At 36.4% G+C, this 10,351-nt stretch overlaps 1 long non-coding RNA gene across 2 annotated transcripts; it reads left to right on the top strand.

Moving 5' to 3' along the window:
- The first annotated feature begins 395 nt into the window (after window positions 1-395).
- LOC125260531 lies at window positions 396-8,829 on the top strand. 2 transcript variants are annotated; one of them, XR_007183064.1, is made up of 7 exons: window positions 396-1,070; window positions 3,866-3,936; window positions 4,063-4,175; window positions 4,429-4,583; window positions 8,067-8,120; window positions 8,506-8,586; window positions 8,750-8,829. It is a non-coding gene; the product is annotated as an uncharacterized LOC125260531 (long non-coding RNA). The 2 variants fall into 2 exon arrangements; XR_007183063.1 differs by having other exon boundaries at window positions 3,866-3,955.
- The last annotated feature ends 1,522 nt before the right edge of the window (window positions 8,830-10,351 follow it).

The raw sequence follows: 10,351 nt of genomic DNA, 5'->3' as shown, positions 1-10,351 counted from the left end.
AATCGAAAAAAGCTTTGAGACGTCGTGTTTTCTTGTGTTTATGTGGTGGCTGTTGTTGTCACGGAAACTGTCTGAAATGTAAACACCGAATAATGATTCAGTTCAAATGTAGGCCTACAAATCGGCATTTATTGTACAGGTAGGCCATACAATTATCTGTAGGCTATATATGCATAATGCTGTGAGCTTACAAAACTGACTGGATCAAAACGGTTTCGCTCTCAATACACACATACTTTATTCACATTATCAAACCTGTGAACCTGCATATCATAACACCTTCTAATTTCTTTTATTTTCTTTTTAATTACTTTTCTAATTTCTAAGTTACATGCAAAAAAATGTAAATATGTAACCATATGTAAATATGAAAAATAGGAAATATGTTTCTAATATGTACAATGTAAACAGTAATCTGTAATATGAAATTTACATAAACATGAGGGTCATAGTGGATTATAAATGTTCTTATGTGTTTTCAATTAAGCTCATTAATACTTTGAATTTATCAAGAGCTCTGTAAGCCTTTTGACAAATTATATCCTTCAAAAGTGTAGCCTATAAAACATGGTAAGGGTGTCAGTCCTTCTGCCAAGGCAGTTCACAGACATTTATCTCTGACTAGACGTTTTCCTTGTGCCATGTCAAGATCCATTGACTTGTACATTATCCTATAATAGACATAATATACATTTATTTATTATGTCTATGATCCCGATGCCAGTCTGGATGGTAACGGGTCTTCTCATACACATCAGTCAAAGAGGACATCTGCTGGTCAGAACCTCGTAACGCAGGGCATTTCCTGTGACAGAGCAACAGAACAAAAGTTGACATGAATGTGACAGGAGACAGATTAATGTTATGATTGAGAAAACATGTTGATGTTCAGTGTGATCATAGTCTCACCAGTGCAAACTAAAGCTGGACAGATCTTTCTGACACAGGCAATGCAGCACAGCATCATGGATAAATGGGAAAAGCCGACCTTTTGAGACGGACTCTGAGAAGAATCCTCATCGCTTCAACTGCTGCTCTACACACACTGCAGCCACAGATTTTAGTGCCAAGTAAGTTGCAGTTGATGAGGGGTAAATATATTATGCATAGTTTTATTTAGATTTCTGATTTAAAGGTGCCATCGAATTTTTTTTTTTACAAGATGTAATATAAGTCTAAGGTGTCCCCTGAATGTGTCTGTGAAGTTTCAGCTCAAAATACCTCATAGATTTTTTTAAAATAATTTTTTTAACTGCCTATTTTGGGGCATCATTAAAGGGTTACTTCAGGATTTAGCATTAAGCTTTGTATTAGTAGAATACCACTAATATTTTCAAATTACCGTGATTTCCCCCTTCATATCAGCCCGAGATGAGAGATTTATGCATTTTTATTCTGTAAAAAAGCCTCCGATGACACAAAAATCGTCATTTTGCGTCATCGGAGGCTTTTTTGGCCAGAGGCCTAAAACTACAGTAGTAGTAGTTCCGCATTGTTTCACCACGCCCATACATATGTGCGTTTGAGGTTACTCACGGACATAGATCAAAGATTTTATCAAAAGTGGGTGTCAATTATATTTTTAAGCTTACAGTAATTAACTTTATTTTGTCTGCACTACATCAGTGGTTCATCTCGCAAATTTATCGGTCTCTGCAGTCATCTCAACCAATACAGCAACAGGCTTTTGTGGTAACGTTAGCATAAATAGATAAATAGACTAACTCAGTTTTACAGAACAGTGGCTTTACTTTGATAACAGTCAACTTATATGCAACTTATATGTAATTGTCTATCTAACGTTACTTTGCTAAGTTTGCAGTTTTACTGCTACCTACAACACTACATATAGGCTACTGTGTTATCAGTCTAGTATCAGCGAGTCTTACCTCTAGGCGAATACGCTTAGTACCAGATGCCCAGGCTGTTCGTCCTCTGGGAAAGTGAATATCGATGGTATTGCGGTGTCCTTCAGAATGGTTCTCTTCATTGCAAGGATATTTGGTTCGTAGTCCTCGTGCTTGAAATGGAGACTACATATTCTGTGTTTTTTTAGGTTTTCTATAACGGTGTCATCTCCAAACTTCGGGTGTTTGATGGCCCGCAGCCACTGTTTACATCGCTCCAAATCTTTAACTTAATCGGAAAATTATGGAAACTTACTTGTCCTTTCCTGGTTTTGGGTGTACATCCAGGTACAAAGCAATTTAGCACCATTTCGCTGTAAATGTATGAACTAACTCACGATTTATAGAATTAATATGTAACAAAGCAAGCCTAGTTGTTTGAATTTTCCTGGTAATGCCGCCTGTAACCGATAGGCGTGGTTTGGGCGTGGCCTCGCAAGGGCAGCAAAACAAGTGCATTCTGGGATTTGTTGTCTTTCATCCACATTAGTCAAAAATACATTTTCTGCCTTTTCTCAGTCTAGAAAGCTCCAAATTCAAAAATAATTTCACATTTCTACTACATAAATGACCAATTTTAAATACACATTTATCTTTCCAGGGGTGAAGTACCCCTTTAACTATGCACCGATTCAGGGGCTGCTGGCCCTTTAAATCTCATGCTCCCTGCCCATCGAGCTCGCGACTCTATAATACAGTGCATTTACAAAGTTCACACAGCTAATATAACCCTCAAATGGATCTTTACAAGATGTTCGTCATGTATGCTGCATGCATGCTTCGGGTCATGTGAGTATAGTATTTATTTGGGTGTTTAAAATTTTAATTCTGAACGAGTTTGATAGTACTCCCTGGCTAAAGCTAACATTACACACTGTTGGAGAGATTTAATGAAGTTGTGTTTATGAATTATACAGACTGCAAGTGTTTAAAAATGAAAATAGCGACTGCTCTCTTGTCTCCGTGAATACAGTAATAAACGATGGTAACTTTAACCAACAGTAGCCTACATTAGCAACATGCTAACGAAACATTTAGAAAGACAATTTACAAATATCACTAAAAATATGATATCATGGATCATGTCAGTTATTATCGCTCCATCTGCCATTTTTCGCTGTTGTTATTGCTTACTTACCTAGTCTGATGATTCAGCTGTGCACAGATCCAGACGTTAATACTGGCTGCCCTTGTCTAATCCCTTTCATAATGTTGGGAACATGGGCTATTGGGGGCATACTATTATGTACTATTAGGTATTATGTTGAGATTCGCCTGCTCTTTGGAGGTCTTTTAAACAAATGAGATTTATATAAGAAGGAGGAAACATTGGAGTTTGAAACTCAGTGTATGTCTTTTCCATGTACTGAACTCTTGTTATTCAACTATGCCAAGGTAAATTAAATTTTTAATTCTAGGGCACCTTTAATATGTGAATGTTTGTATTTTAATTAAGGGTGTATCAGATTTTACCCACTCTGACATCAAGTGATGAAAACAGTGACATCTACTTTGGCAAAATCTTGAAATATCATTTCAAACCCCAGGTAAATGGAATCCTGGGTTGTCCTGCTTCACATATCACACTGCTCATAATTTACCCATGGTTAATTAATCCTGGGTATTCATAAGATGATGTTTCACATTGTACACTCTTAAACCCTAACATTCTTCATTTTCATTTCATTCTTTATTTAACCAGGTTTAAAAAACTAATTGAGATTAAAATCTCTTTTACAAGAGTGACCTGGCCAAGAAAGCAGCAACAATAACATAAACATACAAATACACATAAAAAAAAATTAATCAAGGATCCCGTTTAGAACACACTGATAGTGTGTTTCTTGGTTTCTTGTTCTCTGCCCATTCTTGGATTTCCCTGTTTTGCCTGTGTTTTTCTGCCTTGTTGTTTGTTTGGACTGCCTTTCTGTGTTTTTGATCTGTTGCCTGTACTTTAGATAAAAGGATCCTCAACCTACGAGTCTTGGAGCAGTACATTACAGAATACTTCACCACCATGGATCCAGCAGTACGTCTCATCCGCTTATGTAATCATAACCTTCGATTACCACATCCAAAAGTTTCTGGACATTGCATATTTATCTGACTTGACTGACTTTGCACTCATTGATTTCTTCTGTCATGGACTAAACAGACCACTGCAAGATTATTTAATCCGTAATGGTCCTTGAGGGTCGCTCGCTGAATTTCTGGATTTTGCCCTACTCTCAAGCACAATATATAGGGAGGAATGTACATGAGGACCAGGTGAGCACATTGCTCTGTCATTTCTTTTGAAAATCATTCACCAAATATGAAAACTAGAGTCTGAAAGCTTTCAAACGATATATAGTTTGTCAAGATTACTTTAGGTTTAGACTAAAATATTCTTGTTATAAATGTATAAAATATTTTTATAAATCATAAATTCAAATATTCTTTAGTGTGTGGACAGTACTGATATGAAAAGTTAATTATTTAAACATGATTGTATGTTGTTGTTTTTTTTTTCTCTCCATAGTGTGATTTTTGGGGAATTGTATTGAATCCAAATATGGTCAATTTGACCCGGACCATATGGCAGTCACCAGAAATTGAACAGTGCATGAGGGTTAATCTATCACAATCATTTTTACATCAGCAGGGCCTAAAATGAACACTCGCCAAGTGCCAAATGTGAGTAAAAATCTTTGTTGGTGAGTATATGAAACTGTCAGTTGTCATTTTTATGAATTCTAACAATGCAATGAATGTGAACAAACGTGAATGACGCTCTACAGCTGACGGTCAGTGCTGCATCATCATGAAAGTTTAACCCTTTCCAACATAAGTATTCAAGTGCTAGAACATGCGAAATGGAGCGCTATGTGGGAAGTTCAATATTCAAAGCATCTGAATTTCAGGGTGCCCTCCTTGGAGGATTGCAGAATAGAGCAGTTGTCTCCAAACTTGTTCCTGGAGAGCCACTGTTTAGCTCCAACTTGCCTCAAAACACCTGCCTGGAACTTTCTAGTTTGCCTAATTAGATCTTGATTAGTAGGTTCAGGTGTGTTTAATTGGGGTTGGAGCTAAGCTCTGCAGGACAGTGGCCCTCCAGGATTGAGTTTGGAGACCCCTGGAATAGAGGATTTAGAATTTTCACTGGTATCTAAAATACTGGTGTCATAACTACCTGTTTTTGTTTCATGGCTGGTAAAATACAGTTTTGGCAGGTAAATTTTCTTAAGTCACCGGCCGTCATCGGGTGTGGAAAAAGTTAGTTTAAGGCCCTGGACATTAGGCTTGTTTGAGATGCATCAGCGCTGCACAGTCCGATCGGCATATGACATCAAAGTACCAAGAGAGCGATTCAAAAGCATAAGGAGTCAGATGCTCTCCAAACGCTCTCTCACGGTACTTTGATGTCATACGCCGATCGGTCTGTGCAGCGCCGATGCATCTTGAACAAGCCTATTCAGGAGCACTGTGTTAGACCGCTGAACTTTAAGTAATGCTAAAAACAAACAGATTGGTGTGTAACGGAGTGCAACAGAATCTGATTGGCCGTTGCATTCAAGTGACATGTCTGTGATTGGCTACAATGCAACACTGCAAAAGAATGTTGTAAGTACATTTGATGCAAAGGGAGAAAATATAAATACGATGCTTTAATATGTACTTTTCATGATTGGGTAATCATGGCAGCTGTAATCATATTCACAATTGTATTTCTGATTCATTGTTTAGCTCTATGTGAAAGACTAGGTAACAAAACATTCAGGGCTTTACTAGAAACATTCAGGGCTTAAAGGAACACTCATTTTCACTCATTTTCCAACTCCCCTAGAGTTAAACAGTTGAGTTTTACAGTTTTCGAATCCATTCAGCCAATCTCCGGGTCTGGCAGTACCACTTTTAGCATAGCTTAGCATAGTTCATTGAATCTGATTGGACCGTTAGCATCTCGCTCAAAAATAACCAAAGAGTTTCAATATTTTTCCTATTTAAAACTTGACTCTTCTGTAGTTACATTGTGTACTAAGACCGACAGAAAATGAAAAGTTGCGATTTTCTAGGCTGATATGACTACGAACTATACTCTCATTCCGGCGTAATAATCAAGGAACTTTGCTGCCGTACCATGGGTGCAGCAGGCGCAATGATATTCATCAATGATATTCATATCATTCATCGTCCAGCTCAGTTCAGTTTACATACAATGGTGTCAATGCAGGCAGATCAAAAACTGTTGAATATCAAGTGTCCCCAACTAAGCAAGCCAAAAGGTGACAGCAACAACGAACCCAAAATCCAACAACGGACAGTGCATGATTATGATTCAGGCAGCGTTACGGGTCATAAACGCTGCCTGAATCATAATCATGCACTGTCCGGGAATGTAATTTTATTTAAAACTTTATAGATTCAAATAACTTACTTCCAGCAGATGACTGTACGCAGAATGTGCAAGTCGACTTGCGCCAAATGAGTAATCCTCTGACGCGATGTATTACGCAGGATGTAGGAGTATTGTAAGCTTAGATGCCTCTCGCGGTTCAAACAAATAGGGCAGTGCAAATTTAAGATACTCTTCTCTTATATAGAAATCCTCTGACATTTCTCTTTAAAAATGATCGTTTTAGACTTATAATCCGTGACCGGTGATTTGTTTTGCTCTATCCTCTGCACCTCTGCACTCTTCATTACCTTGTGCGTCAGGTCTCTTTTGCAAATTTGTTCCCATCCTTATCCTGTTTTCTTTTACAAAGAACTACTGCTGTCCACATGGAAATGTATAACTATTCCATGTGGACAGCAGTAGTTCTTTGTAAAAAGTATTGTCTGGACTTCCGCTGGGAAGGAAATACAGAGACTGGAGCTCTTGGAAATTTAACTGAACACCCTTGGCTTATAGACTCCTCCTCCACAAGTGAAAGTAAAATTCACACATTGAGCCACACATAGGCAGCAATGTCATTGCACCTTTTGATGTCCAGAAAACTGTTGAATAAAGTTTTCGTTTTGTTTTTGCGTACAAAAAGTATTCTCTTCGCTTCATAAAATTAAGGTTGAACCACTGCAGTCACGCTGACTATTTTAACGATGTCTTTAAATCCTTTCTGGACCTCAAAAGGTGCAATTACGTTGTTGCCTATTTGTGGTTCAGAAACCCTCGGGTTTCATCAGAAATTTCTTAATTTGTGTTCCGAAGATGAAAGAAGGTTTTACGGGTTTGGGATGACATGAGGGTGAGAAATTAAATTTTTGGGTGAACTAACCCTTTAAAGGTGCAGTAAGTGATTTTTGAAAAACATTGTTGAGAAGTGGATCAGACCAGGCACCGAAACACTCATGCTGTGTCCACTCATGATGGGGAGGAGAGAGAGCTCAGTACACAAAACAGACAAACAGAACGACTATAGAGGAATGGCAGAGAAAATACAAAAGAGGAAAAGGCCAGGGGAATATAATTTTAAAAAGAAAGGTTACAATCAGGCAAGAGGTAGGACCCACATTAAAATGGGAGAAGCTTTCCAGCGTTGGCGAGACCTTAAGGAGCGGGAGATTGCTTTATTTCTTCTCAGTGCGGTAGTAACATTGGTTTTGCTGTTTCGCAGAACTAAGACATGTTGTCTTTTGCTTAAATATACTCATGTGTCATCTTCGCTTGTTTATTTATTTGCAATATTATTATTATTATTATAAGCCTGGAACTTTTAAACCTCCTCCACCTCCCATTTTAAGCATTTGGCTCCCAAAGTGTGTCCTAAAATTGAGCTAACATACTCCTAATATATTAATTTTCTTTTTAGTGATCGCTATAACCCCTTAATCTTGACACATTTTTAATATATATTAGTTACTTGGAGCTGTTCAGGTTAGTTTTTTGGGCTGGAAGGGATTTTGAGTTTGCCATCGAAGGAGTAGAGGAGCTAAATAACAATTAGATGTTCAACCTGAAGTAACACAAATTGCTTTCCCTCATTGATGACATCATACCCTCGGGTGGCAGGCACAGCAGATTTTGCTATAGTCATTGTCTGTGTTGCATAGTGTGCACGTGAATGTGGGGGCGGAGGCATTAAGATGTGATCCTTTGGGTATGCGCGTGTTTGTTTTGGTGGTTTCAAATATCAACAGCGTTTACCAGAAATCGCTTACTGCACCTTTATCCAACAGAAGAATCAAGGAAGCACTTGGTTAGAAGAGGGGAATTACACAAGGAAAGACAAAGTAAGTATCACAGCTTGTGCTTCACACACTGAATATATAAACTAAAACAAAATCTTAGAAAATTAAGGATTGTTTTACATATTTTTAAGTCATATTCTATGTAACATGTAAAACTGTAATGTAATATATGTGAATGAAGAACTGAATGTCACCAAATTTCAACAGCTAAGTAATGAGCAAATAACAACACTTGTCAAATTCCAAAACAAATTCTAAACCTCACAAAAGAATATTAACATTCAAAAATAACAGCTACAGTGAGACATCGCAGATTCCTTTGGATTGATTGGAACAGTAACTTAAGGCAGAATACTTAAGTTTTGACTTTTGATGTTTGATGTTTTGAAGTTTCTGAATTGCCAATATGTGCTCAATTTATTTTCAGATATAAAATCAACATTTTGAATGGTGCCATGGCCTCCAGAAAGAGTCTCTCTGGAGAAACTGATGCAAAGACAAAGGAATGGTGAGTCAGTGCATTATCTCATTTAGGTCTGTTTTACTGTGCTGTGGCAAATTTCAGCATTTGATTTTTATTTTTTATATGTTATTTGACCAGTCTGCTGTGTATAATAGAAAGAAACAGATTAATGAAAATAAAACAATGTTGAATTGCTGTTTTGTTTCAGTCAAAGTGAATCTCCTAAACTCTGCTGTCAGTCAATGGATAACCCTTTAAACATCAGCTCAGGAAACACTTCTGCTCATGTGAGGTAAGGACAGTCTGATGACAGCTGGAGGAACAGGTCTGACTTCATCACGAGTCCCAGTACACTGAAAAAATATAAAACTCTAAACACTTCCTTTAGCTTAAAATGATTTTAAAAGTTTCTTAAGCGTAGTGGTTTTGAAACTTTGACTTCAAGGCAAAATTTGTAGGCCCCCCATGTACAGATATTTCTAAAATATAACAGCTTATTTTAACTTGTTTAATTACAGGAGTGGCAAAATATAGAACTGAATTATTTAAAAGAGCCATAATTAATTACAAAAGAACTGAATGTTCTTCATTTTCACATTTTTTGACCAATATATTTACATAAATTATCAGTTATTTGTGATTACAAGATAGAACTTTTAAATTTCTACACCCAAAAAATATTTTAGAGCCTGACATAACTAGAAAAATGTAACTTTTTTACACTTACAAAAACAAACCCAAACTCCCTTCATAATATAAATGTCACTATACATATGAAATATAAACAAAAAGTTTAGAGCTCTTTCAAAAATTATCTCATGAGGATTACATCCATAAAACCACATTTAAGATTAGATTTGAATGTGTTTAATAAAAAAAACAGCTTTATTGGGCATACATACAGTATCAGTGATACTAGTCACTGAAAATGTAATTATAATTTAATTTTTGAAATCTGAAAGCAATAGAAAGAATACAAATTAAAATCTTTATATTTTGTTTACCTTTATTCATTAAAAAGCTGTATTAATTTATCACTATTAGGCATAAACAACATCATAAATCATTACAACTCAAATCTAATTTATTTGTTGAAACCTGGAAGCCACAGATAGAACACAACATTATTTTATTTATTTTTGCATTAAACAACAATATAATACAATATTTATAGCTAAATATTTTTTTTATTATTTCTTTATTCATTAAAATGCATTATATCAGCATCATAGTGAATGGCAGTCATAGTCATTCAAGTCTTATTATAATTGGCAAAAACTGAAAGCCAAAGAACAAAAACATCAATATTGTTTATTTTCTTCAGACAATATATTAGCCAATGTTACACAACGCCTATTATTTAATACTACAACATTTTTATTGGTGGTGGAAATGCCGTAAATGAGTCCTACCTGTCTTGACGTTTCCTACTCTGCCTTCTCTTAAAAATAACATTTTTATCAAGATAAAATCTACTTATAGTTTCTAATGAAAATATTGTTTAGTGTAAAACATGATGAAGATTAGTGAACAATGATAAGCTATTTCCTCACAAAAGTGGTTTATTCAGTGTAGTGAAGTCTCTCCTCCATTGATATCCCTTCAAAGAAAATGGCCTCTGGTCTCCTTCCCTGAGTACCGACAAAGCAGCAGCGTTAGCCGTTACACTTTTTTGGCTAAAGGTTGCAGATTTGCCTTTCAGTGGCTTTGACTAGAAACTTCCTGGCATGTGTGTTGAGGCAAGTTGGAGCTAAAATCTGGAGGACAGTGGGCCTCCCTCCCCACACAGAAATATATTAGCCTATATCTC

The sequence above is a fragment of the Megalobrama amblycephala genome, linkage group LG24, assembly GCF_018812025.1.
Source record: "Megalobrama amblycephala isolate DHTTF-2021 linkage group LG24, ASM1881202v1, whole genome shotgun sequence".
Taxonomy (NCBI): Eukaryota; Metazoa; Chordata; class Actinopteri; order Cypriniformes; family Xenocyprididae; genus Megalobrama; species Megalobrama amblycephala.
This window is presented reverse-complemented; position numbering and strand designations above follow the sequence as displayed.